The 22,975-nt window shown below is 37.9% G+C and overlaps 1 protein-coding gene across 2 annotated transcripts in view; it reads right to left on the minus strand.

The window, feature by feature from the left end:
• Galntl6 (polypeptide N-acetylgalactosaminyltransferase like 6) overlaps window positions 1–22,975 on the minus strand; it is a 1,137,834-nt gene that overhangs the window by 696,808 nt on the left and 418,051 nt on the right. The gene's annotated exons all lie outside the window — the stretch shown is intronic.

Here is a 22,975-nt window from a genome sequence, read left to right on the forward strand (position 1 = left end):
GTGCTTGCTAAATAATGCCTCCAGACCCTTTTGCTTTTTAGGTTATTCTGTTTTTAGACAGAGTTTTTTTCCCAGGCCAGTGTGGACCACAATACACCTACCTATAGCCTCCCACATAGTTGGGATCACAGATGCATTATTTGTTGATATTGGGTTATTTGTTGCTATGGGGTGTTATTATTTCCTGGGGCTGACCTGGAATCTTGATCCTTTCAATAATCTGCATCCCAAGGAGCTGTGATTCTAAGCATGAGACATTGTGCCTATCACATAATCATGTTGACAATACATCCAACATTTTACTTATTATTTATTTACTTGCCATACTAGGATTGAACAAATTAAGCAAGTGCTCTACCACTGAGCTACAGCCCCACCTGAAGTTATACGTGTAATTAGGATGTTCTTGCTTGGTTAAGAATTGCTATTTTATGATACAAAAGTATCTTTTATGCCTTAGCTAATGATCATTTGTATTAAAGTAAGTGAGTAATTTTTTTAATTAATTTATTCACATGTGCATACATTGTTTGGGTCATTTCTCCCCCCTGCCTTCCTCCTTCACCCTCTTTCCCCTCTTCCCTTCCTCACTTCCAGGCAGAACCTGTTCTTCCCTTATCTCTAATTTTGTTGAAGAAAAGACACAAGCACAATAAGGAAGACAAATCGTTTTTGCTAGTTGAGTTAAGGATAGCTATACAGAGAGATTCCTAGCATTGCTTTCATGTACACATGTGTTACAACCTATGTTGATTCATCTCTAACTGATCTTTACACTGGTTCCTGATCCTTTGCTCATGATAACCTCTGTCGCTTTAAGGTTTCTATTTTAGTTCCTCTGGAGTGGAGACATCAAAGGCTTTCATGTTTTGGGTTTTTCTACCTATTCCTATGTCTCCCGTATGTGCTCTCCCCTTGTCATGTGATCCTAGCCCAACTACATTGCTGCATTTGCCCTAGATCTAAAGTCTGCATATGAGGGAGAACATACGATTTTTGGTCTTCTGAGCAATTTGTTTTGTTTTGCTTTCTAGCACATTTTTTTTTTTTTAGCACCAATGGAGATAATTACACAACTTTTCTTATTAAACAGTCTGTGTGGGTATGTGTGTTTTATTTCTCACCCAAACTAAATAAAATTGTATATTGGTAATATCAAATAAGCATGAAGCATTTGAAATTCATTTCAAGGGCCAAATACTTTGAAATTCAAGGACTACTTTAAAATATATTAAATATTTTCTCTTAATTTGCAGTCGCAAAAGGTTGTTTTAGACTAGTATTTTATGAGTGGAATATAATGAAAAGAAATACCTTGGGTAAAATATTACTAATATGTCTGTAAGCCAAAGTTTGTATTTAAGAAATAATCCTAAAGAAAGGGATTTATTTTAGAAGTTGTTTTATTTAATTAAAGTTTAGTGTTTCAATGGAATGAAAGTGTATAAAATCAATTCAAGTGCTAAAATAATGCACTTTAGGAATATATCTCAAATTCTTACCTATTCAGAGAAACAAAAGTTCCCTGCATAATGAATGTGTTTAGTCCTTGATGCTTCATCTAGCAGCTCAGAACTAAAATTGATCATAAAAATTTCAATCTTATTATGCAAAACATTGCAGATTAAACTCAATTAAACTATGCTAAATAGTAATTTTTAAAATCTCTACATATTATCAAGTAAAATAATAATTGAAAGCCTTGAACTCTGGATGGCTTACAGCTTTGGATGTGACTCTTCTAGAATCAAAGAACTGATAAATTGACAAAATATTTCCTCCACTTAATACCAATTCTATGATAAAAAAGACAAGACTCAACCATTGGTATATCTATAGTGTTTTGGTAATAGCCCAGGGCTAACAGATTAAATATTTCTTCCTGTGGAAGGTTTCCTGCAGCAGTCATGGTCTCTGTGCTTTCAGAACTTTTCTGTCCACAGTTTGACTCCACGGTGTTGAATATTCTCCCCATTTCCTTTTCTTCTTGGTGTTAAATGCAATGTGAGGAATTTTGCTCTCATAAGAACTACACCCACTTTTGGTATACATCCAGTCCAATGATTCTTTTAGGATTAATTGAACACTGAGAGTCTTCATTAGACTATTGCCTAATAGGTTAACTTGTCTTTGGCAAATTATGCTTTTCAAACTTTTTGTTTTCATTACAGTTGCCTTGCATTCTAAACTCCTAAGAAAAGCCTCACAGGCTTCTTAAAAATCTAAATATAGATCTGCCATATGATCCAGCAATCCCACTCCTAGGGATATACTGAAAGGAATGTGACACAGGTTACTCCAGAGGCACCTGCACACCCATGTTTATTACAGCACTATTCACAATAGCCAAGTTATGGAAATAGTCAAGATGCCCCACTACTGACGAATGGATTAAGAAAATGTGGTATTTATACACAATGGAATTTTACTCAGCCATGAAGAAGAATGCAATCTTATCATTCTCAAGTAAATGGATGGAACTAGAGAATATCATTCTGAGTGAGGTTAGCCAGGCTCAGAAGACTAATAATTGAATGTTTTCCCTCATATGTGGACTTTAGATCAAGGGCAAATGCAGCAATATGGTTGGACTTGGGTCACATGATAAGGGGAGAGCACACAAGGGATGTATGAGGATAGGTAAGAAACCTAAAGAACATGACAGTATTTGATGTCTTTAATGCAAAGGAACTAATGCGGAAACTTTAAAGCAACAGAGGCCAATAGGAGAAGGGGATCAGGAACTAGAGAAAAGATCAATTTGAGAAGAATCAACTTAGAATGTAACACATATGTGCATGGAAACAATACTAGGAATGTCCCTGTATAGCTATCCTTATCTTAACTAGCAAAAATACTTTGTCCTTCTTATTATTGTTTATACTCTCTCTTCAACAAAATTAGAGATAAGGGCAGAACATTTTCTGCCTGGAAGTGAGGGAGTAGGTGGGGAGAGGAAGCGGGTGGTGGAAAAAGGGAGGGGGTGGGGGAAGGGAGAAGAAATGACCCACACATTGTATGCACATATGAATAAACGAAAAAAAAAGAAAAAGAAAGTCTTCACATAAATGATTAAGATATTAACTGCTAAAGTCTGCTATTCCAGGAAAAATGAACAAGATAAAGATGAACCTTAAAACCTCCAAGTCACTAACCTTTTTTTTGTTTACAGAACCTAGAATATCTGATGACTTAACATCAGGATGTACATTGAAGAAAAGGACCATTATAGGATTCATGAGGTTACTGATGCCCATCTATCTGTGGTTAAAAATATATTTCCCTGGTGAATGACCTCTACAAGGAGAACTACAATCCCCTGAAGAAAGAGATTGAGGAAGACTACAGAAGGTGGAAAGATCTCCCATGCTCATGGATTGGTAGAATCAACATAGTAAAAATGGCTATACTACCAAAAGCAATCTACACATTTAATGCAATTCCCATCAAAATACCAATGACATTCATCACAGAGATCGAAAAATCTACCCTGAAGTTCATTTGGAAACACAAGACACCATGAATAGCCAAGGCAATACTCAGTACAAAGAGCAATGCTGGCGGTATCACAATACCCAGCTTCAAACTATATTACAAAGCAATAGCAATAAAAAACAGCATGGTACTAGCACAAAAACAGACATGAAGACCAGTGGAACAGAATAGAGGACCCAGATATGAAGTCACAAAACTATAACCAACTTATCTTTGACAAAGGTGCTAAAAATATACAATGGAGAAAAGACAGCCTCTTCAACAAATGTTGCAGGAAAAGTGGTTATCTGCCTGCAAAAAACTGAAACTAGATCCATGTTTATCACCCTGTACTAGTGTCAACTCAGAATGGATCAAGGACCTTAATATGAGACCCAAAACTCTGAACTTAGTACAGAAAAGACCAAGGAATACTCTGGAAGCAATATGTGCAGGCAAGAACTTCCTCAATAGGACCCCAGCAGCTCAGCAACTAAGAGAAAAGATGGATAAATGGGACTACATAAAATTAAAAGTCCTCTGCACAACAAAAGAAATAGTCTCTAAACTGAAGAGACCACCCACAGAGGAGGAAAAATATTTGCTAGCTATATATCAGACAAAGGACTGATAACCAGAATATACAGGGAGCTCAAAAAACTAAACTCTCCCCAAATCAATGAACCAATAAAGAAATGGGTAACTGAACTAAACAGAACTTTCTCAAAAGAAGAATTTCAAATGGCCAAAAAACACATGAAAAAATGCTCATAATCTCTGGCCATTAAGGAAATGCAAATCAAAACCACACTAAGATTCCACCTCACCCCTGTTAGAATAGCTATCATCAAAAACACCACCAACAACAGGTGTTGGCAAGGATGTGGGGATAAAGGAACCCTCATACACTGCTGGTGGGAATGCAAACTAGTGCAACCACTCTGGAAAACAATATGGAAGCTTCTTAAAAAACTAAACAAAGACCTGCCATATGATCCAGCAATCCCACACCTGGGGATATTCCCAAAGGAATGCAACTCAGGTTACTCCAGAGGCTCCTGCACACCCATGTTTATTGTGGCGCTATTCACAATAGCCAAGTTATGGAAACAACCAAGATGCCCCACTACTGACAAATGGATTAAGAAAATGTGGTATTTATACACAATAGAGTTTTACTCAGCCCTGAAGAGGAATGAAATCTCATCATTCTCAAGTAAGTGGATGGAACTGGAGAACATCATCCTGAGTGACATTAACCAGGCTCAGAAGACCAAAAATCATATGTTCTCCCTCATATGTGGATTTTAGGTCTAGAGCAAATGCAGCAATGTTGTTGGACTTGGGTCACTCGCTAAGGGGAGAGCACATACAGGAGATATGGGAATAGGTAGGAATCCCAAAACTTGAAAGTGTTTGATGTCCCCACTGCAGAGGAACTAATACAGAAACCTTAAAGTGACAGAGGTCAATATTGGAAGGTTACCAGGAAGTAGTGAGGAGGTTTGGTAGAGATGAATAAATTCTTGTTGTAACACACTTGTGCATAGAAGAAATGCTAGGAATCTCTCTGTAGAGCTATCCTTAACTCAACTAGCAAAAACTCTTTGCCTTTCTTATTATTGCTTCTGTCTTCTCTTCAACAAAATTTGAGAGAAGGGCAGAACAGGTTCAGCCTGGAAAGGAGGGGGTGGGGGGAGAAAAAAGGGGCAGGGGTTAGGAGGGAGAAATGACCCAAACAATGTATGCACATATGAATATATGAATAAATTAAAAAATATATATTTCCTTAAATTTTCTATGCCAGCTCTTCAATTTCATTGTCAGCTATGATGGTCCTTAGGATGACACTCCAGCTATCCTACAATCAACTCATCACAAGAAAGTTTTTTTTTTATCACTGCCTAGCATCTCCAATAATTTGCTTCTGTCATGCAGGGAGCAGACTGAGCGTTTGTGCACTAACATTATGAGTTATGGGTTCTTTGGAAAAGCAAGTGCTTTAAAAAAAAAAACAAGACTTCTGATCTATTTGCTTCTTTTCATTTCCATGTGCTGATATTTAAACCCAAACTTGTTTTCTACACGTGGTTCTCAACTCAATTATTAATTTGCTTCTTTACCTTCAAAACTCTCTTTTATTTTAGTAATGACTACTTTGAGGTTATCAGAAAATAAAAAAGGGTAGGGGAGAAAGCTGTAGCTTGAATTTTATCTTTTCTACAGGGATGAGTCATTTTGCCTAATTAAGAGGGTTTTCTGATTCTTTGTTCCTTCAGGCTCTTTAATCTTTTCTCTGACTTTTTAAAATCCAGTCAGCTTCCCACACTCCTGGAAGCCACAAAGTTTTGGATTCTCTTTTCTTGTTTAATTCTATTTGCAAGCCAACCAATGTTCACCTAAGTTCAACTCACATAAAATATATCCAGTTGGAGTCATCACACAATAATCATATTCTTTCAAGAGCTATTTCTTCCAAGTAATCAAAGATTACCAAATATTTCACCTTTGGGTAACAAATATTGCTCTCTGTCTTACTTCCTATGTCAGGTTTCTCCTCATTCACCTACTAACTGTTAAGATAATGCCCTCCCTTCTTTGTGTGTGTGCATGTGTGTGTGTGTGTCATATACTGGTATTTATTCAAAATTTTATAAGAAAATGAAAGTCACTTTAAGAGCTTTATACCGTAAAGGACCAGTTATTTATAGTTTCCAGAAATAATAATGAAACTTGAAAAACATCGTAAGAACAGAGGTGATGATCTCTGCTCCCTTAGCACTACTGTCATTAAAAATGGCAGGAGAGTCCCCAGATGGTAGTATAGACCCCATACCTGCCCCTGCTGAAGTTCCTGCTCCCTCCTATGGATGCAGGGAGACAGAAGTTTTCCATTGGTGGAATTAAACCATATCTTTATGGACAACAGTGTTTAGAAATGTAGATTACAGGTTTTCCACTCTAAGTACCAACTGAGGACATAAAGCTCATATGCAAACATGGGGATCAGATAACTGAAGACTTACAAACAGTAACACTAGAGGTGAAAGATTGTACCCATTGTGACAATGATAGCTAACACTATTACATACATATGGATCCTATGTGTTTCAGGGAAAGTTCTCTGCATATAATACACTAACTCTTCTAACTAAGCAGAACGTTTTGTCATTGTTAAAAAGAATTTAATCCAGTAAAATATATGTAACATGAAAATTACCATGTTAAACATTTTCAGTGTACAACACAGTACTATAAAGCTTATTCATGTTGTATAACATGAATTTTTTTTTTCATCTTACACAACTGAATCTGTACATCATTAAACAAAAACCATCCATTTCTGTCTTCCTTTAGATCTTGCAGTCAGCATTCTACTTTCTATTTCTATGAATATGATTGTTATATGTAGCTCATACAAATGAATTCATACAGTATTTGTCTATTTTGTGACTTACTAACTTCACTTAGCATAATGTCCTCAAGTTTTATCCATATTATAGCATGTGACAAGATTTTGTTCCTTTTTTTAAAGTTGAACAATATACCATTATAAGGTTATGCTAATATTTTCTTTATAATAATCTTTATACAAATATCCATTTATGTATACTTGAGTTGCTTTCATCTCCTGACTACTACGAATAATGGTTCTACTATGAATATGGATGTAAAAATCTCCTTAGACCCTGCTTTCAATGATTTTGTATATATACTCAGAAAAGGAATTGTTGGATTATATGCTAATTCTATTTTTAAAAAAATTTTAGGTACTTCTATGTTTTTCCAAACTGAATGCACCATTTTGCATTCTTGTCAACAATACAGCATGCAAGGGCTACAATTTAACCTTACCTTTACCTACAATTAATACTTTTTGTTTTTTTTAATAGCCATCCTGATGGGGATGAACTGATATTTCATTGAAATTTTGATTGGTATTTCTCAAGTGATTAGTAACACTGCACCTCTTTTCACATGTTGTTGACCATTATCATTTTGGGGAAAATATTTATTGAAGTCTTTTTTCCACTTTTAAATCAGATAATTTTGCAGTGATTGAGTTGCTGAATTTCATCTAAGAATTAACACATCAAATATTGGTTTGCAGACATTTTCTCTCATTTCACTAGGCTGCCTTTTCTCTCTGTCAAATGTATCTTTTGATGCACAGAGTTCTTAATTTTGATGCAGTTCAATTTATCTTTACTTCTGTTGCCTGTGTTTTGGTGTCATAGTCAAGAAATTATTAACCAAAGCCACTGTCATAACATATCCTCTATGTTTTCTTCTAAGATTTTTGTAGTTTTGGGTGTTCCATTTAAGTATTTGATACATTTTGAGTTTATTTTTGCCTATTGTGTAAATTATGGGTCTGATTTAATTCTTCTACAGTTTTCCCTAAACCATTTGTTGGACATTACACCCCTGTTTAAAATCATGATTTATTTGGGACCTCTCATATTCCATTTGTCTATATTTCTGTCTTTAGATTAAATAACATATGTTTGATGAGTGTATATTTGTGATAAGTTTTGACATCATGAAGTGATTTCAAAAATGTGTTCTCATTCAAGATTACTCAGGCTAATCAAGGTTAGAGTCCCCATACTCATACTGGGAATTGAACCTAGGGCCTTTCATATGCTACACAAATGCTGGACCACTTGAGCTAAATGCCCAACCCCCACCCTTAATTTAAATTTTGCTTTGGAGACAGGGTCTCATTGCTACCTTTGACCCCAGCTGGCCTCAAACTGTGATCCTCCTGTCTCTATTTCCAAGTAGCTGTGATTGCAGATATGAATTGCTATAACTGTCAGGATTAGATTTTTTTATATAAAAACATAGAATCCTATGTCTAGAATAATAATTAATGTGAGCATAGAAAAATACAATTTTAGGTAAAACTTCAAAAATGTATTTCTTGTATTCTCATTCTCAGAAAGTCACTAGACTTAAAAAAAAGAAAGAAAGAAAGAACAAAATAGAAAACCAAAACAACCCAAACCATGTGAGTAAACCCAAATGATTAGACAAGATCCAGGAAACAACTGACCTAACAGAGAATAAAAGAAAAGGGATTTCTGATAACCAAGAGATGACTCAGGATAATGTAACATGTTTACAGAAAAATCAAGTGAAACCAGAATAGGAAGCTCCATAAGAAAAACAATACAACAAAGAGATTGTCACACAAAGCAGAGATGTTGAAGATGTTTTGATGGGCAACTTATTGTACAATTCTTAGGACAGATATGTGACAATTTATGTCCCAGTTCTAAGATACCTATTTCTTCGTATAATTGAAAGAAAACTGTACAAATGAAAAAGGGGGGGTACTTATAAAGTTCACAAAGCTTCACAAGAAAATATTATCTTAATATGATGGTGGAAAGGTGCAAGGCTTCAAGATAGTGGTGATTGGGTGGTTGAACAGGCAGAGGTAAAGGCCCTGATGAAGAGCAAGGTGCTTGGAATCACCTCTTTATGACTTTTCTCTCAGTCCTGGTAGCCCAGAAGTAGAGTTTTTCTTCTTTTCATTTTTTTTTCTTTGAGGTACTGAGCTTGAATTCAGGGCTATGTTTATGCAAGGCAGGTACTCTATCGCTTTTGCCATGCTCCCACCTTTTCTTTGATAGCTCCATCAGGAACCATCTCCCCTTCACTGGACACTTCAAATTTTAGTGAGTTTTCCCTCCTGGGTTTCTCTCTCACTGTCTGTCCTAATGTGGATGTCTCACTGTGGACCACCTCAGTAAGTGAGAGACTCCCTTTGTCCATCAACTGAGTGGATTCATCTGCTATTTTGAGGACACCTAGAAAATCTAGGTGCATGCACATATCATAGATTATCAGTTGGCAGTGGGGATGCTCCTGCTTTCTGATGCATCTGTCCTACCAGGTAGGACCACTGTGGGGATTACTTACCACCTTTTCTACAAAAATGGGCCCAAAGTCATCCAAGATCTCCAGGGATAGTCTACTGGGATGTCTCTTCTGAAACCTTTAGGCTCTGGGTCTCACAAAGACCACTAAATCCAAATGGCTAATTTTCTACCGTAATAAAAATTGGCTCCAACATAACTGGACATTGATAACTGTTGGCCCTAACCAGGCCAAATTCAGAGTGGTCTCAAAAATTTTCTCCAATACTATGACAGATGGTCCAAGGTCCCAGACATACAGGCTTTCACTTATCTCCACTTAAAACTTTCCCTCTGTCAGTCTTGTAATTCCTTCCAGATTCTCCTTCTAAATGAAAAATCCTCTAAAGATATATCACCTTTTTTTCCCTCCAAAACTGTGTCATGGCCCTTAACTAAGTCTTCTCCTGAGCTGTCTCAGAGGAGGAGGATCTTCTTCACCTGGCCCCCTCCTCCTCCAGTTAAGACCTCCTCTGCCCCTCAATCCTATCCCCAGTCCCACCATCTCTCTTGTCTCTTCTCCCCCATATATGGAATTCCATTCCCTCCCCCTCTTCAGACCCAGCCATTATCCTCCCCCTCTGCAAGGTGAAGAGAGGGGCGGGAGTGGAGAGCTTCATCCATATTCATGTTCCTTTCTCCCTCTTTGGTCTATCAAAAATTGAAAAGCACCTCAGTTCCTTTGTGTCAGATCCCACCACCCATCGAAAAGAATTTCTTTACATCACCCATTTCTATTATTTGATCTGGCATGGTATGTATGTTATCCTCTCCTCTACCGTCCCCTCTGAGGATAGGGACCATATCTGGGCAGCTGCTCAAAAAGCCTATGTAGACACCCTCCACCAGCAGGATGCTGCCTGCAACCCATCAGCTGTCCCTAGGGATGATTCTAACTGGGACTATCAGGCAGGTTCCCAGGACCTAAGACCAAGGGGACATACGATAACCTGTCTCCTGGCAGGTGTGAACAAATCAGCCTTAAAGGAAGATAACTATGAAAAGATTAAGTAAATTACTCAGATGAAAATCCATTTCTCTTTTATAGCCACCTAACAAACACAATGATTAAATACACCCACCTATCTCCCTAGACAAATGAAGGTAGCTTTTATCTTCACCTTAATTTTATCTCCCAGTCAATCCCTGATATCCACAAAAAACTCCCCAAACTAGAGGATGGTCTAGCAATGCTCCAAGCAGTTATTATAAATGCTGCCACAAAGATCTTTAACAATAGAGGAGAAGAACAGAAAACCCCAAAACTTGGGAGAGATCAAGTCAGATCCATGATGTTGGCAAAGGCTATTCAAAAAGGGGTTGCAGAAGAGCCCATGTGACACATCCCACACATGCACCAACAAGAGGCAGAGGGCTCCCCTAGGGCCTTGTTTTTAAATGTGGCCAGCTAGAGCACTGGGCAAGAGCCTGGCCTAACCCTAGGCCACCAGCAGAGCCTATGAGTTCAAACAGGGCACTAGAAATTGAATTGTCCATAGCATGATCCATCCACTCACTCAAAGAAGCTATTGCTTACCAGTCACCTGCTTCCAACTCAGGACTGGTGGACCTTCTAGACCTGGTGACAGAAGATTGATGAGACCCAGCAGCCATTTCCTGCAACAAACTCATCACTGCCTCAGAACTCAGGGTAACTCTGTGAAAATCAGGTAGGTGGATCTCTCTCCTTATTGATATGGGGGCTACATATTCTATGTTACTGGAATTTTCCAGAGCCCTTCTCCCTTCTTCCCACTCTATTTGGGATTAATGGAAAATCCTTCACCCCACTCTGCTTCTTTGTACTCTGTGTGACACCCAGTTTTCATGCTTCTTTTTAGTCATCCCTCAATGTACCACTGTGCTTCACAGCAGGGTCATCCTCTTCAAATTCAACACCTCCCTACATTTTAATAGTCCTACACAAACACTTCTGGCCCTCTGCTGCTCAGATGCTGTCCTTCCCTTGACAGACCCACTCCCCCATTGACCTCATATCCCTACTCCCTCTTGTCAATCACCAAGTATGGGATACCTCCCTACCCATAGTTGCTGCCCACCACATTTCTATAAAAGTAGCCCTAAAGACCCCTGACCTATACATCTGACAAACTCAATATTCCCTAGAAATATAAGTTAAAAGCCATCATCTCCTACCTTCTCCAAGTAGGGGTCCTCAGGCCCACCAACTCCCAACATCTTAGCAATAAAAAAGGATCCAATAACTATCACCTAGTCTAAGATCCCCACCTTGTCAACTAGGCACTGGTCCCCATATGCCCCATTGTCCCCAAACCCCACACCCTTCTCACCCATACTCTACCCTCCACCACTCATTTCTCTGTGCTGGACTTCAAAGATGCTTTCTTCACCACCAGGATCTGTTTTCCTTCACATGGACAGATTCCTATACTTCCACCCAGCTGTCCTGTACAGTCTTACCTCAGGGCTTTTGAGATGGCCCCCAACCATTTGGCCAGGCCTTGGCCAGTGATCTCGTATCTAACTCCAAGAAAACTCTTACAGTGTGTAGATGATCTACTCTTCTGCAGCATCAACTTGGTCCTGTCCCTCAAACAAACACAGCTCCTCAATTTCTTACATAACAAGGGATACAGAGTCCCTACTCTGCCTCCAAGGCTCAAATATTAGCCTCACAAACCACTTAACTGAGTTTAATAATTACCCCATGCTTTAAGACCATCTCATAGTCCTGCAAACAAATAATCCATGACTGACCATGCTCCAACACAAAAAGGGACTTTTTGTCCTTTCTGGGTCTGACTGGCTATTTTTGTTTATGGATTTCCAATTTTGGCCTCCTTTTCAAGCCCATATACACAGCATCATAAGGTGCACTCAAAGAACTCCCAAACCCTTTTAAGGCAATTAAAGCCCACCAAATTCAAGGAGGCTTTGCTGAGAGCTCCAACACTTGCAATGTCCTGACTTCTCCTGATCTTTTTACTTATACTACACACAAACCAAAACACTGCTTAATCTCCTCTCCTCTCACAACCTCCAGGAACTCACTAGTCATTGAGATCTCTTAAGTCTTCTACCTATCCCTATACAACAGCTCCATGTACTCTTTGTCTCAAATCCCCTTATCTCCTTTCAGTGCCACAGGGCCCTTAACTCCATCTTTCTTCTCCCAGACCCAACTAAGGAGGAGATCCCCCCACTACGCTTTTATGCCCAGACCTCACAGAATCCCCTTCTCCTACATGTGCCCACCACTCCCCAACCCTACCACAGAGTGACCCCTCTGGTTTATAGATGGCAGCTCCTTAAAATACCCTCAACCAACAGAAGCATATGCCATTATAGATCCTACATTACCAAAGCTGCTAGAAGTGATGGTCCTTCCCCACAACACCACTTCCCAGCAAGCGAATTGACCACCCTTATTAAGGCATTAATTTGAGCTAAGGACAAAGATATCTATTTATGCATAGATTCAAAATATGTCTATCACATCATACATTCCCATGTTCTCATTTGGCAGGAAAGAGGTTTCCTTACAGCCAAGGGAACCAGTAGTATTAATGGCCCCCAGATCCACCAATTACTACAGGCTCTCAAATTGCCTAGGTGAGTAGCCATCACCCTTTGTAAACAGCACCAGAGACCCACAGATTTCATCTCCCTCGATAATATTCAGACAGACATCACAGTTACAACTGCTGCCCAGATTGCTTCATCACTTGACACCCCTGCAGGGGAATTATTCCTTAACTCCATACTTCCCATCTTTCCTACCTCACAACCCATTACCTAACAGCTGAATATACCACTTTCACCTGAGGGGGGGTACTCAAACTGATAGTTGGTTCTTTCTTGACCACAAGGTGGTCATTCCCCTGGAATATTCCTCTGGAATACCCCGTTCTTTCACATCTCCATAATTTCTTTCACTCAGGAAACAAGCCCCTGCTACATCTGTTACAGGCCCACCTAACCTCCCCCTCTCTAACTGCTACTCTAAGCACTCAGTCTTTGCTTCCAAGTGTCCCCTCAGAGAAGTGTTAGGCCCTCACCCTTCCCCACACACCAGGCACGAGGCAACCTGCCAGGTCAAGATTAGCAGATTGATTTCACCAATGTATCCCCAGTCAACAGACAAAAATACCTCTTCATCATGGTAGACACCCTCACAGGGTGGATTAAAGCATTTCCCACTTCTATAGAGAAGACAAGAGGTTACTAAGGCCCTCCTAACCTGCATCATTCCTCAACTTGGGCTGCCTTCAAACTTACCATCAGACAATGGCCCTGCCTTCATCTCTGCTATTACCCAGCAGCTGTCTCAGGCATTGGGCATTAAATGGACATTCCACATTTCATACAGACCTCAATCTTCCAATAAGGTAGAAAGGGGCAATGCCCTCTTAACACAGCAATTGACCAAATTGTCTCTAGAATTTAAGATTGCCTGGCCCTCCCTCTTGCCTATAACGCTTGCTTACCTCAGACTTCTTTCCAGAAAACCCTTCTATCTTAGTCCTTTGAAGTAATCTATGAAGTCTTTCATCCTCCACCACACACTCCACTCCTCCATTTTGCTTTCTCTGGAGGACATCTGGCCCTCTCTCCATTTTTCCAAACAACAACTTAGACAATATGCAGACACCCATCTTTCTGAACTTTCTAAACTGGGTCACTATGATATGCTTCTAGCATAAATGAAGATGATGGCTATCCTAAGAACATGGGTAAAGATAAGCCTGATGATAACACCAATTACTGTGACACTGCCACATCAGATGGAGAAAGAGAGATGAATTTGCACCTTGTGATGATTAGTGAGTCCACACTGAAGAGAAAATACCAGGTGTGAGTGTGCAGTTTTCAGATATGCCTGGAAAATCAAGGAATAAAAAGAAGAGTATGAAGTTGCTGACTCCTCTTCAAGCCATGATGCTTTCAGTGGATGTTCAGGAAATTCCTGAGGAGGGACAGGATTTAGAGGAATTTTCAGAGGATAATGAAGATGATTCTAAAGCAGAAAAGCAGTCACAAAAACTATATAAAAAGGATTTTCATTCTGATGGCACAGCTACTGCTTCACAGAACAGACTCTCCACAATCTGCTCTTCTTTTCTCAGACAAGCACTTCCCATCAAAGGCCACCACCTCTTGGCACTTGGTCCACCTTTATGGTGTCCTGGACCACCTACATTCTTTCTTCCTGGGACACCTGCAGGGAATCCTTCATTCCTAAGACTATCTAAACTTCCAGGACTTCAAGGGCCTTTATCAACACTTTTATCCACAGGACCACCATTGGATCCATCTCCTGGCCTTCTCAAGGTTCACCTTCACATCTGTTTTTTGGCCCTCATCATCTTGTTAGCCACCAAGACTACCTTCTTCTATACCTTCCACCTGAAGTTGGCACGATGAACCCACCTTTCATGCCTCTACTTGTACCTGCCTCACCTGGGTTTTTCTTACAAACTTGCTTGTCAAACCCAGGTGCCCTGCATAACTTGATTGTGCAATCCAAGGTGGATGATATGAGTGCAAGCCACCATTGAGAAAATGACACAACATCCATCAATGACAAACCCCAGATCACTAATCTCAAGGCAAAGCTTACTTGATTTGTGTCCACTGCACTGAGAGTATGTTGGGAGAATAAAAGGGCAACTGATGCTTCTCTAAGAAAATCAGAGGATGATTCTGCTGTGCCTCTTGCCACATCAGCCCCCAAATCTCATTCTTCTGTTTCTGTCTCAGTAGAAAGTAGGATGAAGTTTATGAAGATTTCAAGAGATATAAGGGGTGTTGTGACAGCTTTTGATGCCAGAATAGCTTCTGTTCACAACAGTAGTTCATGAAACAAGTGACTCCTATTAAATTGACAGAGCTACTGCCAATGTCAGAATATTTTCTAACTTCAGCTCAAAGAAGATCCTGAAGTTTAGCTTCGTTTGAAATTTACTGCACAGAGTGGGTATTTCATTCAGAAGAGATTGTTTAGTGAGTCAAAGCTGCTAGCATCTCTTTCCTTTTCACATCACCATTTTCATCACATTTCTCCCCTTTCTCCAACTCTTCAGAAGTTTGTGATCAGGGGACTCTTAGTTGTTTGTTTTGAATCTCTTCTGTTGTAGGCACTGTAACAGATTTCTTTTTTGAATTTATTTATTCATATTGTTACTCCTGCCTGTTTTCGGGGACCATTGGCTTGTTAAATCTTCTTCCAGCCTTTCACCCTAAGCCAGTGCTTATTTCTGTCAATGAGATTGATCTCCTATAAACAACAGATTGTCGGATCTTCCTTTTTAATCCTGTTTGTGAAACGGTGTCTTTTGATGGGGGAATTAAGACCGTGAACATTCAGTGTTAGTATTGATAGGTATGTGGTGATTCCTGTCATTTAGTTGTTTTTGTTGTTTAAGGGTTTGATTGTGTGCAGCTGAATCAATGTTATTCTCTGATTCTTTGTCTTTTCTTCTCCTATGGTTTGGTACAGACTGTCCTCTCATGTTTTTGTTTGTTTTCATTTTTTTGTGTACAGATTTCCTTGAACAATCTTCTGTAGTGGTGGTTTGGGGGTCATATATTGTTTCAGTTTCTGCTTATTGTGGAAAACATTTATTGCTCCATGTATTTTGAATAACGGTTTTGCTGGGTAGAGTATTCTAGGGTTGAAGTTATTTTCATTCAGTGCCCAGAATACCTCACTCCATGCCCTTCTTGCTTTCAAGGTTTCCATTGAGAAATCTGACGTGATTTTGGATGGATTTACCTTTGTATGTTATTTGTTTTTTCTCTCTTACATCCTTCAATATTCTTTCTCTATTCTCTGTGCTTGTTATTTTAATGATAATATGTCATGGGTAGTTCTATTTTGGTCAAGTCTGTTTGGTGTCCTGGAGGCTTCCTGTACCTGAATGGGCATAGCTTTCCTTAGATTTGGGAAATTTGCTGTTATTATTTGGTTGAATATATTATGAGTCCCTTTTGCTTGGACCTCTTCTCCTTCTTCAATGCCTCTGATTCTCAGGTTTGGTCTTTTGATGGAGTTGGTGAGTTCTTTCTTATTCTTTTCACAAGTCTTGAGTTGTTTGACTTATAGCTCTTCAATTTTTCCTTTAATTTCCATTTTATCTTCAAGTTCTGAGATTCTGTCTTATGCTTGTACTAGTCTGCTGGAGTGACCTTCCATTGTGTTTTGTATTTGTTTCATTCTTTTTTCTGATGTTTTCCACATCATGGGTCACTTCCTCTTTAATGTCAATTTTCAACTTCATTTATCTCTCTACAGTGTTCTGTGTTTCATTTTGGTGTTTATTTAGGGCTCCTATGAGTTCATTTGTTTCTGTGTCTTCTCATATTCCTATTTTTGGTGTCCTTGAATTTCTTGAGTGCGTCTTGTACATTTTCCTTGACCATGTCTAGTAACATCTCCATGAAATTCTCAGTGATTACTTGCAGGATTTCTTCTTTGAGAAAGTTCTTGTGGGCATCTTTGGATTCCTTGGTGTCGTTTATCTTTGTTTTGTTGGTGTCTGGAATTGGGTATCCTTTTCTTTATTTCTCTCTGAACCCTGTATTAAATTATTTTTGGGGGAAGAATAGTTTCTATCCCTTTTTCACCTTCCCGTCACTGCACTTGCTACTGTGCAACTATGTTCTTGATAGGCTATTGGTGGTTTCAGTCACCTGTTTTCTTTCCCTTGGTTTAATTTTGTTTTGTTGGTGTATTGGGTTTTTAGCTTAGTGTATGTATACTCTTTCTGTCCCTGGTCTGAGTATTATTTAGTATTGACTAATTTGTAAAACTAACAAAACAAAACAAAACAGCAACAACAAAAAGCCCCAAAGAAATCAACAGGGAGAGATGAACAAACAAACACAAACAAACAAACAATAGATAAAACAAACAAACAAACAAGCACACAAAAAAATTCCAGGTTCAGCAACAATAGAGTCTCAGTCTTAGTAGTTCTGGTGTTACTCCTTTAGCATCTAGTCCTGGTGTTGGTATTTAAGCAGAGGTTCTATCTTAGTCTCTCCATGTGGTTGGCAAGTCTCACTAGTTTTTTTTTTCTGTCTTTCAGTGGCCACTGCTTAGTCAGCTCCTCTATCAGTGAGGTATGGCAGTTTAAGTTTGTTTGTTGTCCTCAGGTTCTGGAGATCAGCTCTGTGGCCCACCAATTGTCCTGCTTTGGGGTTGGGGTTTTGCTGTGCTGGTTTACTGGGGAAATGTTTCTTTGCCTTGTCCCCTTTCTCTGGGGCAAGGTCAGTGATTTGTCAGCCAGCCCCCTGCTGTCAGCTTGTTGTGATGGTTTGTTTTTTTTCAATTTTGCAGTGTTGTTTGACTTTGGATGTTGCTCACTGGCTCAGGAGATAAGTTTGTGGACTACTACCTTCCCTATTTCAACCAGCAGCTTATCACTGGCCCACTGTCAGCCTTTCTGCCTTTCCAGCTTTTGTTTACTGAAAGTTTGCATGAAGATTAGCTCCTTGACTCTCCCCCCTTCTCCAGGGCACTTACACCCTCTGCTGTGTGTTAGTTTGCAGTTCCTTGTTTATTGTTGAGGTTTTTACTTATTTATTTTTTTGCAGGGCAGGGGGTCTATCTGTCCAGGGGGCTATGCTGGTTTATCCCAGGGGTGGCTGGGGGAATACCCTGTTGATGCTTGGTGCTCACCTATTGGTCTGCCAAATGTCTCCCAAGCAGGTTTGGAGCTGTGTCTGGCAGCATGGGAGCTCTCCTGTTTTCTCAGTGTAACATGGTGTGGAGAAGCTTTCCACCTGCTAGGGGTTCAGTGTTTCAAAGATTTGATTCTTCTTGGTGCTTTATTTCTGCCAAGTGTTGTTCCAGTGTCTCAGCAAGTTTATTGATTTATGGAGCTTATTTTGTCTGCTTCTGCACCCTAGTCACCATCTTGGATCCTCTAGAGATTTCCTAAAAACAAGTTTACCTTTTCTTGGCTTTTGGTTTGAGCTATTTTTAATATTTTCCTGTAAATATTTGGCAACATTTTACTTGTCTTGAAATGGATCACAGTATCATTTCCTAAACAAAGAAGTATGCGTGAGAAAAAACAGTACAATTCTTTGATTAAAGTTATTTCCCACTAATCTAAATTTTGAGTGTTTCATGGTATAGAAAAATTTCTATATCCTACAATAGAGAAATATTATCTTATTAAGCCAGTTGACTCAACCTAAAAATTTAAATAATTGTAAATGACAAGCCATGAAAAGATAAAGTAGCAAAATGGGGCAATGGAAAGAAGATAGGAGATGTAGATTCTCAGGTGCAATGATAGAAAGTTAATAAGTGATAATATCAATAAATAGATCTAGATAGAACTCCTAACCAATTAATTTTTAAAATATGGAGATAAACTGCAGAATTTAAGAGGTAAGAATGATGCCACTTCTGGCAAATTAAGAAAGGAAGAAAATGATGCTGAGTTTTGTAGTTAAATATTATAAATCTATTATTGTTCTTTGTATTTTGATTATGTATGTGCAACACATTTTTAATTAGGAAAGCTTAACATAGTCTAGATTTGTGTTTCTATAATGAAATATGCTAAAAAGTATTGAAGACTGATAAAAGTATCATGTGTAAATAGGATTTAACAAAACCACTGCATTCAAGGGTAAATCTCTGCTTTTCCACTTTTTGCAAATGAGACAGTTTACCAATGAAGTTAGCCAAGCATCATGCAGACTTTGCTGTAGGCAGGTGCAGCCACACCGAGTAAACATTAGCATTTGCCAGGCTGGAAAAGTGATGCAAAAGACATTTGGCTGAATTCGTTGTTGGTAACATTTTATAGGCCAAGAAACAGTTGTCAATTTTGACTTTCCTTTTCCCCTGCAAGGCTGAATGATATGAACAAAGTAGTGCTTACTTATGGATTCCAGATGATTCCAGTGTTTATATGCTTTCCATTTATTTTGTTATTATTTTCCCTAATATTCTGGAAAAATCATGCAAACCATTCTTGAGGCTGCCAAGTGTTTCTAAGATTGAACTTGCTTCCATAGCAACGGACCCATTATCAGGACAGCTCCTGGGCACATGTAGCAACAGCTTCAACCCATTAAATGGGATCCTGCAGGCAGGATTTCACATCAACCAACACTGATGAAGAATATTTGTTTCTTTGGCTATGTTTTATTTTCAGTCTCCAGGAACCCTGATACTATGTTCTTCCACCTCTTATATTCTGCTCTGAAAATGAAGTGTTTCTCTTTTCAATTTGTGTAAATGCCTGGAAGAATAATCGTGAACAATATCCACCAGATGAAGGATAAAATGCTTAATGAAAAGATGCCTAAGTAGTATCAACATTTATGAGTTAGCCAAAGCAGTGCCAAAAAAGGTCACTAACAGAGAGTGGGCAGAAGTAAAAGAAAACCCAGGACTATCAGACAATGTAAGAAAAAAGCATTTCAAGAACATCTAGTGGTTAAAAACTTTAAGTTCAGCTGTATTCAAAATAACGAGGATGAAAATTTTTCACTAAATTAATAAATTATCATGGTTTCTTAACATAGTTAACCTATATTCTAAATGTACTTTATTATAGTGGGAATTCAATAAGATGGTTGGTATCCATTGAAATCTATTATATATGAATATCTTACCTGCTATACAGAAAGGCTTATTGTATTTACAGTCTCTGAAATAAGAAAGCACAATTTATTTTGCTTTAAAATCAGCATATGCTATAACACAGGCAAATATATAGCTGTTTTTTATACCTTATTTTTATTATTGTTGTACTGGGGTTACATTGTGACATTTACAAAATGTCTTACAATATATCATAGTTGAATTCACCCCCTCCATCATTTTCTGCTATCCTCCTTACCCCTGTTCCTGGAAGAGTTTCAACAGGTCTCATTTTTCCATTTACATGTATGTGTATGGAATATTCCCACCATATTCATCTCTGATCCCCTTTCCTTATATTCTTCCCCTCTGCACGCATAGCTGGCTTTGAATTAACAAAGAAAGCTTAAATGAAGGCCAGAGTAATGATTACAGTGATGACCACGCCACTGTGGCCCTTCTCATTTTCTACATTGTTGAATTGTGGAACTGGTGACAGCCTCAGATCTACAAGAAACCTGGAGTATACATTGGTTGAGGCATTGCTAAGATGAGAGAGTTACCACCATGCCCTCATATTTATATATGTCTGCAAGTACAGTGTATTTCAAAATACTTCACTTCCCTCAATTACTAAGATAGCTGGAGTTAATTGATTCTTGGCATTGATTTAAAGTCCTTAAAATGTTGTCAAGAACTCAGTCATGTTGAGCTTGTCTGGTGTCTTATTTTGCTAAACTCTTTTTGTTCTTTTTTTAAATTTTATTTTAAGCTTTACTAATTTTCAAAGAAATTTTTTGTGTTGGATGGGGATACATTGTTGCATTTATAAAAGTTCTTACAATATATCAAATATATTTGAATCCACCCCCTCCATCATTCTCCTTTAATCCCCTCCCCCTATTCTTGGAATAATTGCAACAGGTATCATTTTTACCATTTACATACATATATACACAGTATTTGCACTATACTCACCATCCCACACCCGTTTCCCCACCTCCTTCCCCCTCCTACACACCCCAAACTCCAAGACAGGACCTTATTCTGCCCTACTGCTCTCCAATTTTGTGAAAGAAAAAAATGATATTTTTATTTGCTTTAGATACACAGGGAGTTTCCTTGTGACATTTCCATCATATATATTATAACTTATCCTTAAGCCAGCCAAGTTATGAGCACAGAATGACCACCAAAGCTCCAGGAAATATGTCCACATTTACTACATATTCTATTTTCTGAAATCAAGAACATTTTTTCAAAGCCCACATCAGATTTATTTTTTCAGTTCATGGGCCAGTGCTGAGTCTGATGGCTGTCTTGGAATGTGGTTATCTTACTTTTTGAGATTCTATCATAGAACGTAAAAGCGAGAAGAGGTTCTGGAATAACTATTGCTTTAAGCAACTAACAATATCTGCCAAAGTAGAAAGCAATTTGAAGCAAAACTATGACCCTAACATCATGATCTTAACTTTGCTTTCATCCTTCCATTCTTCCATTGCATATGTAGATATTTTGTTGTAAATACTTATAACAATGGCTAAAATTTATTGAGCATTTATTATATGTCAACCTCAGTGATTTACATGTATTATTTTATTCCTTACAGAAAAAACCCTAAAGTAGGTACTACACTATTTCTATTTTTCAGTTTTGCAAATCAAAATATCGTGTAAATGACTTTCTCAATGCTATCTCTGTAGTTAGTGGGAGAAATGGAATTCAAACTGGCTCCAAAGAGCCTGTTCTTCTTAAGTGTTTCACAGTGTGATTTCACCTAATAAGAATAAATGATCTATGCATGATACCACAGAAATAAGGTCTCATTAAACAGGAAAAAGGTGACTTATAACTGGTATTCCTTTAAAATACTTTCCAATTGTGAAGCCATTTAGATGTCTTTCATCCATATTTAATAGGCCAGAACTTATTTTTGTGATTGTCTAAAGGCAGAGAGAAATGGAATGCAGAAAATATATCCACCAGATTTTTCTCACATCATCTTGAAGAAAGAACTTAATCAATACTTTAATTAATTTGTGGGAAAACTATCATAGCACTCCCAAGTAATCTTGATTTTACTATGGTTGTTGACACAAATCTAAAAGAAGCAACTTCTAGACCTTTTTACTAAAAAGCAGCATAAGGACTGAAAAGGCAAATAGGCTTTCTGAGACTTGATCTGGCATGAAAATGCAAGATATTAATATTTATACATGAGAAAAGTAATTCTATTTTTATTTTTTTTTATTTTTATGCTAGAGTAAAATGTCATGTCTTTGAATTCTGAATACTCTGAGTTTTCTGTGGTACTGGGATTTGAACTCATGTCCTTTATTGTCTTACCTTATTTCCATTTTGTATCATAATTATATCATATAGGCCAGTATTTCTCATCATTTGTTAATATATTACCCCCAAGAAACTTTTAGATTTTCTTTATTCATTTTTTTCTTATCAATGAAATGTTAGTTCTATGAAGTGTTATCTGTTCATACACTGCATGCATATTTATACATAAAATTAATAAGACCTTTTGACCCATTCTACTGGAAATAAACTTTTGCATGCTTGGGGATGTTATGGTGTCCACTGAGAGTGTGTGATACATGCATATTGATATATGTGCTCTTCACAGACTACTATAAATGTATGTCTTTATGCAGCAACTTAGTGTGGCACTAAGCATATATTATATTTTTAATAAAATTTATTGAAATGTATGAATTGTACATTTTATTATGCTAATGTACAAAAGCTTACAGTTATTATTATATTCATATATCTTTAAAACTGAGAAAGTATAAAGAAACTGAGCATCCTGAATAAAATACTAATAAATGTTATCTCCATTAAAATATGGTGAGCCTATTTTCTCTAATATAAAATATTTCAAAAAAGCAAGCACCAATTTTATAAGTATTAAATTATGAAATAGGTAATAAATAATTAATTTACTTTCAAATATTACATTTTCCAC

The sequence above is a fragment of the Castor canadensis genome, chromosome 14, assembly GCF_047511655.1.
Source record: "Castor canadensis chromosome 14, mCasCan1.hap1v2, whole genome shotgun sequence".
In the NCBI taxonomy this organism is placed as follows: domain Eukaryota; kingdom Metazoa; phylum Chordata; class Mammalia; order Rodentia; family Castoridae; genus Castor; species Castor canadensis.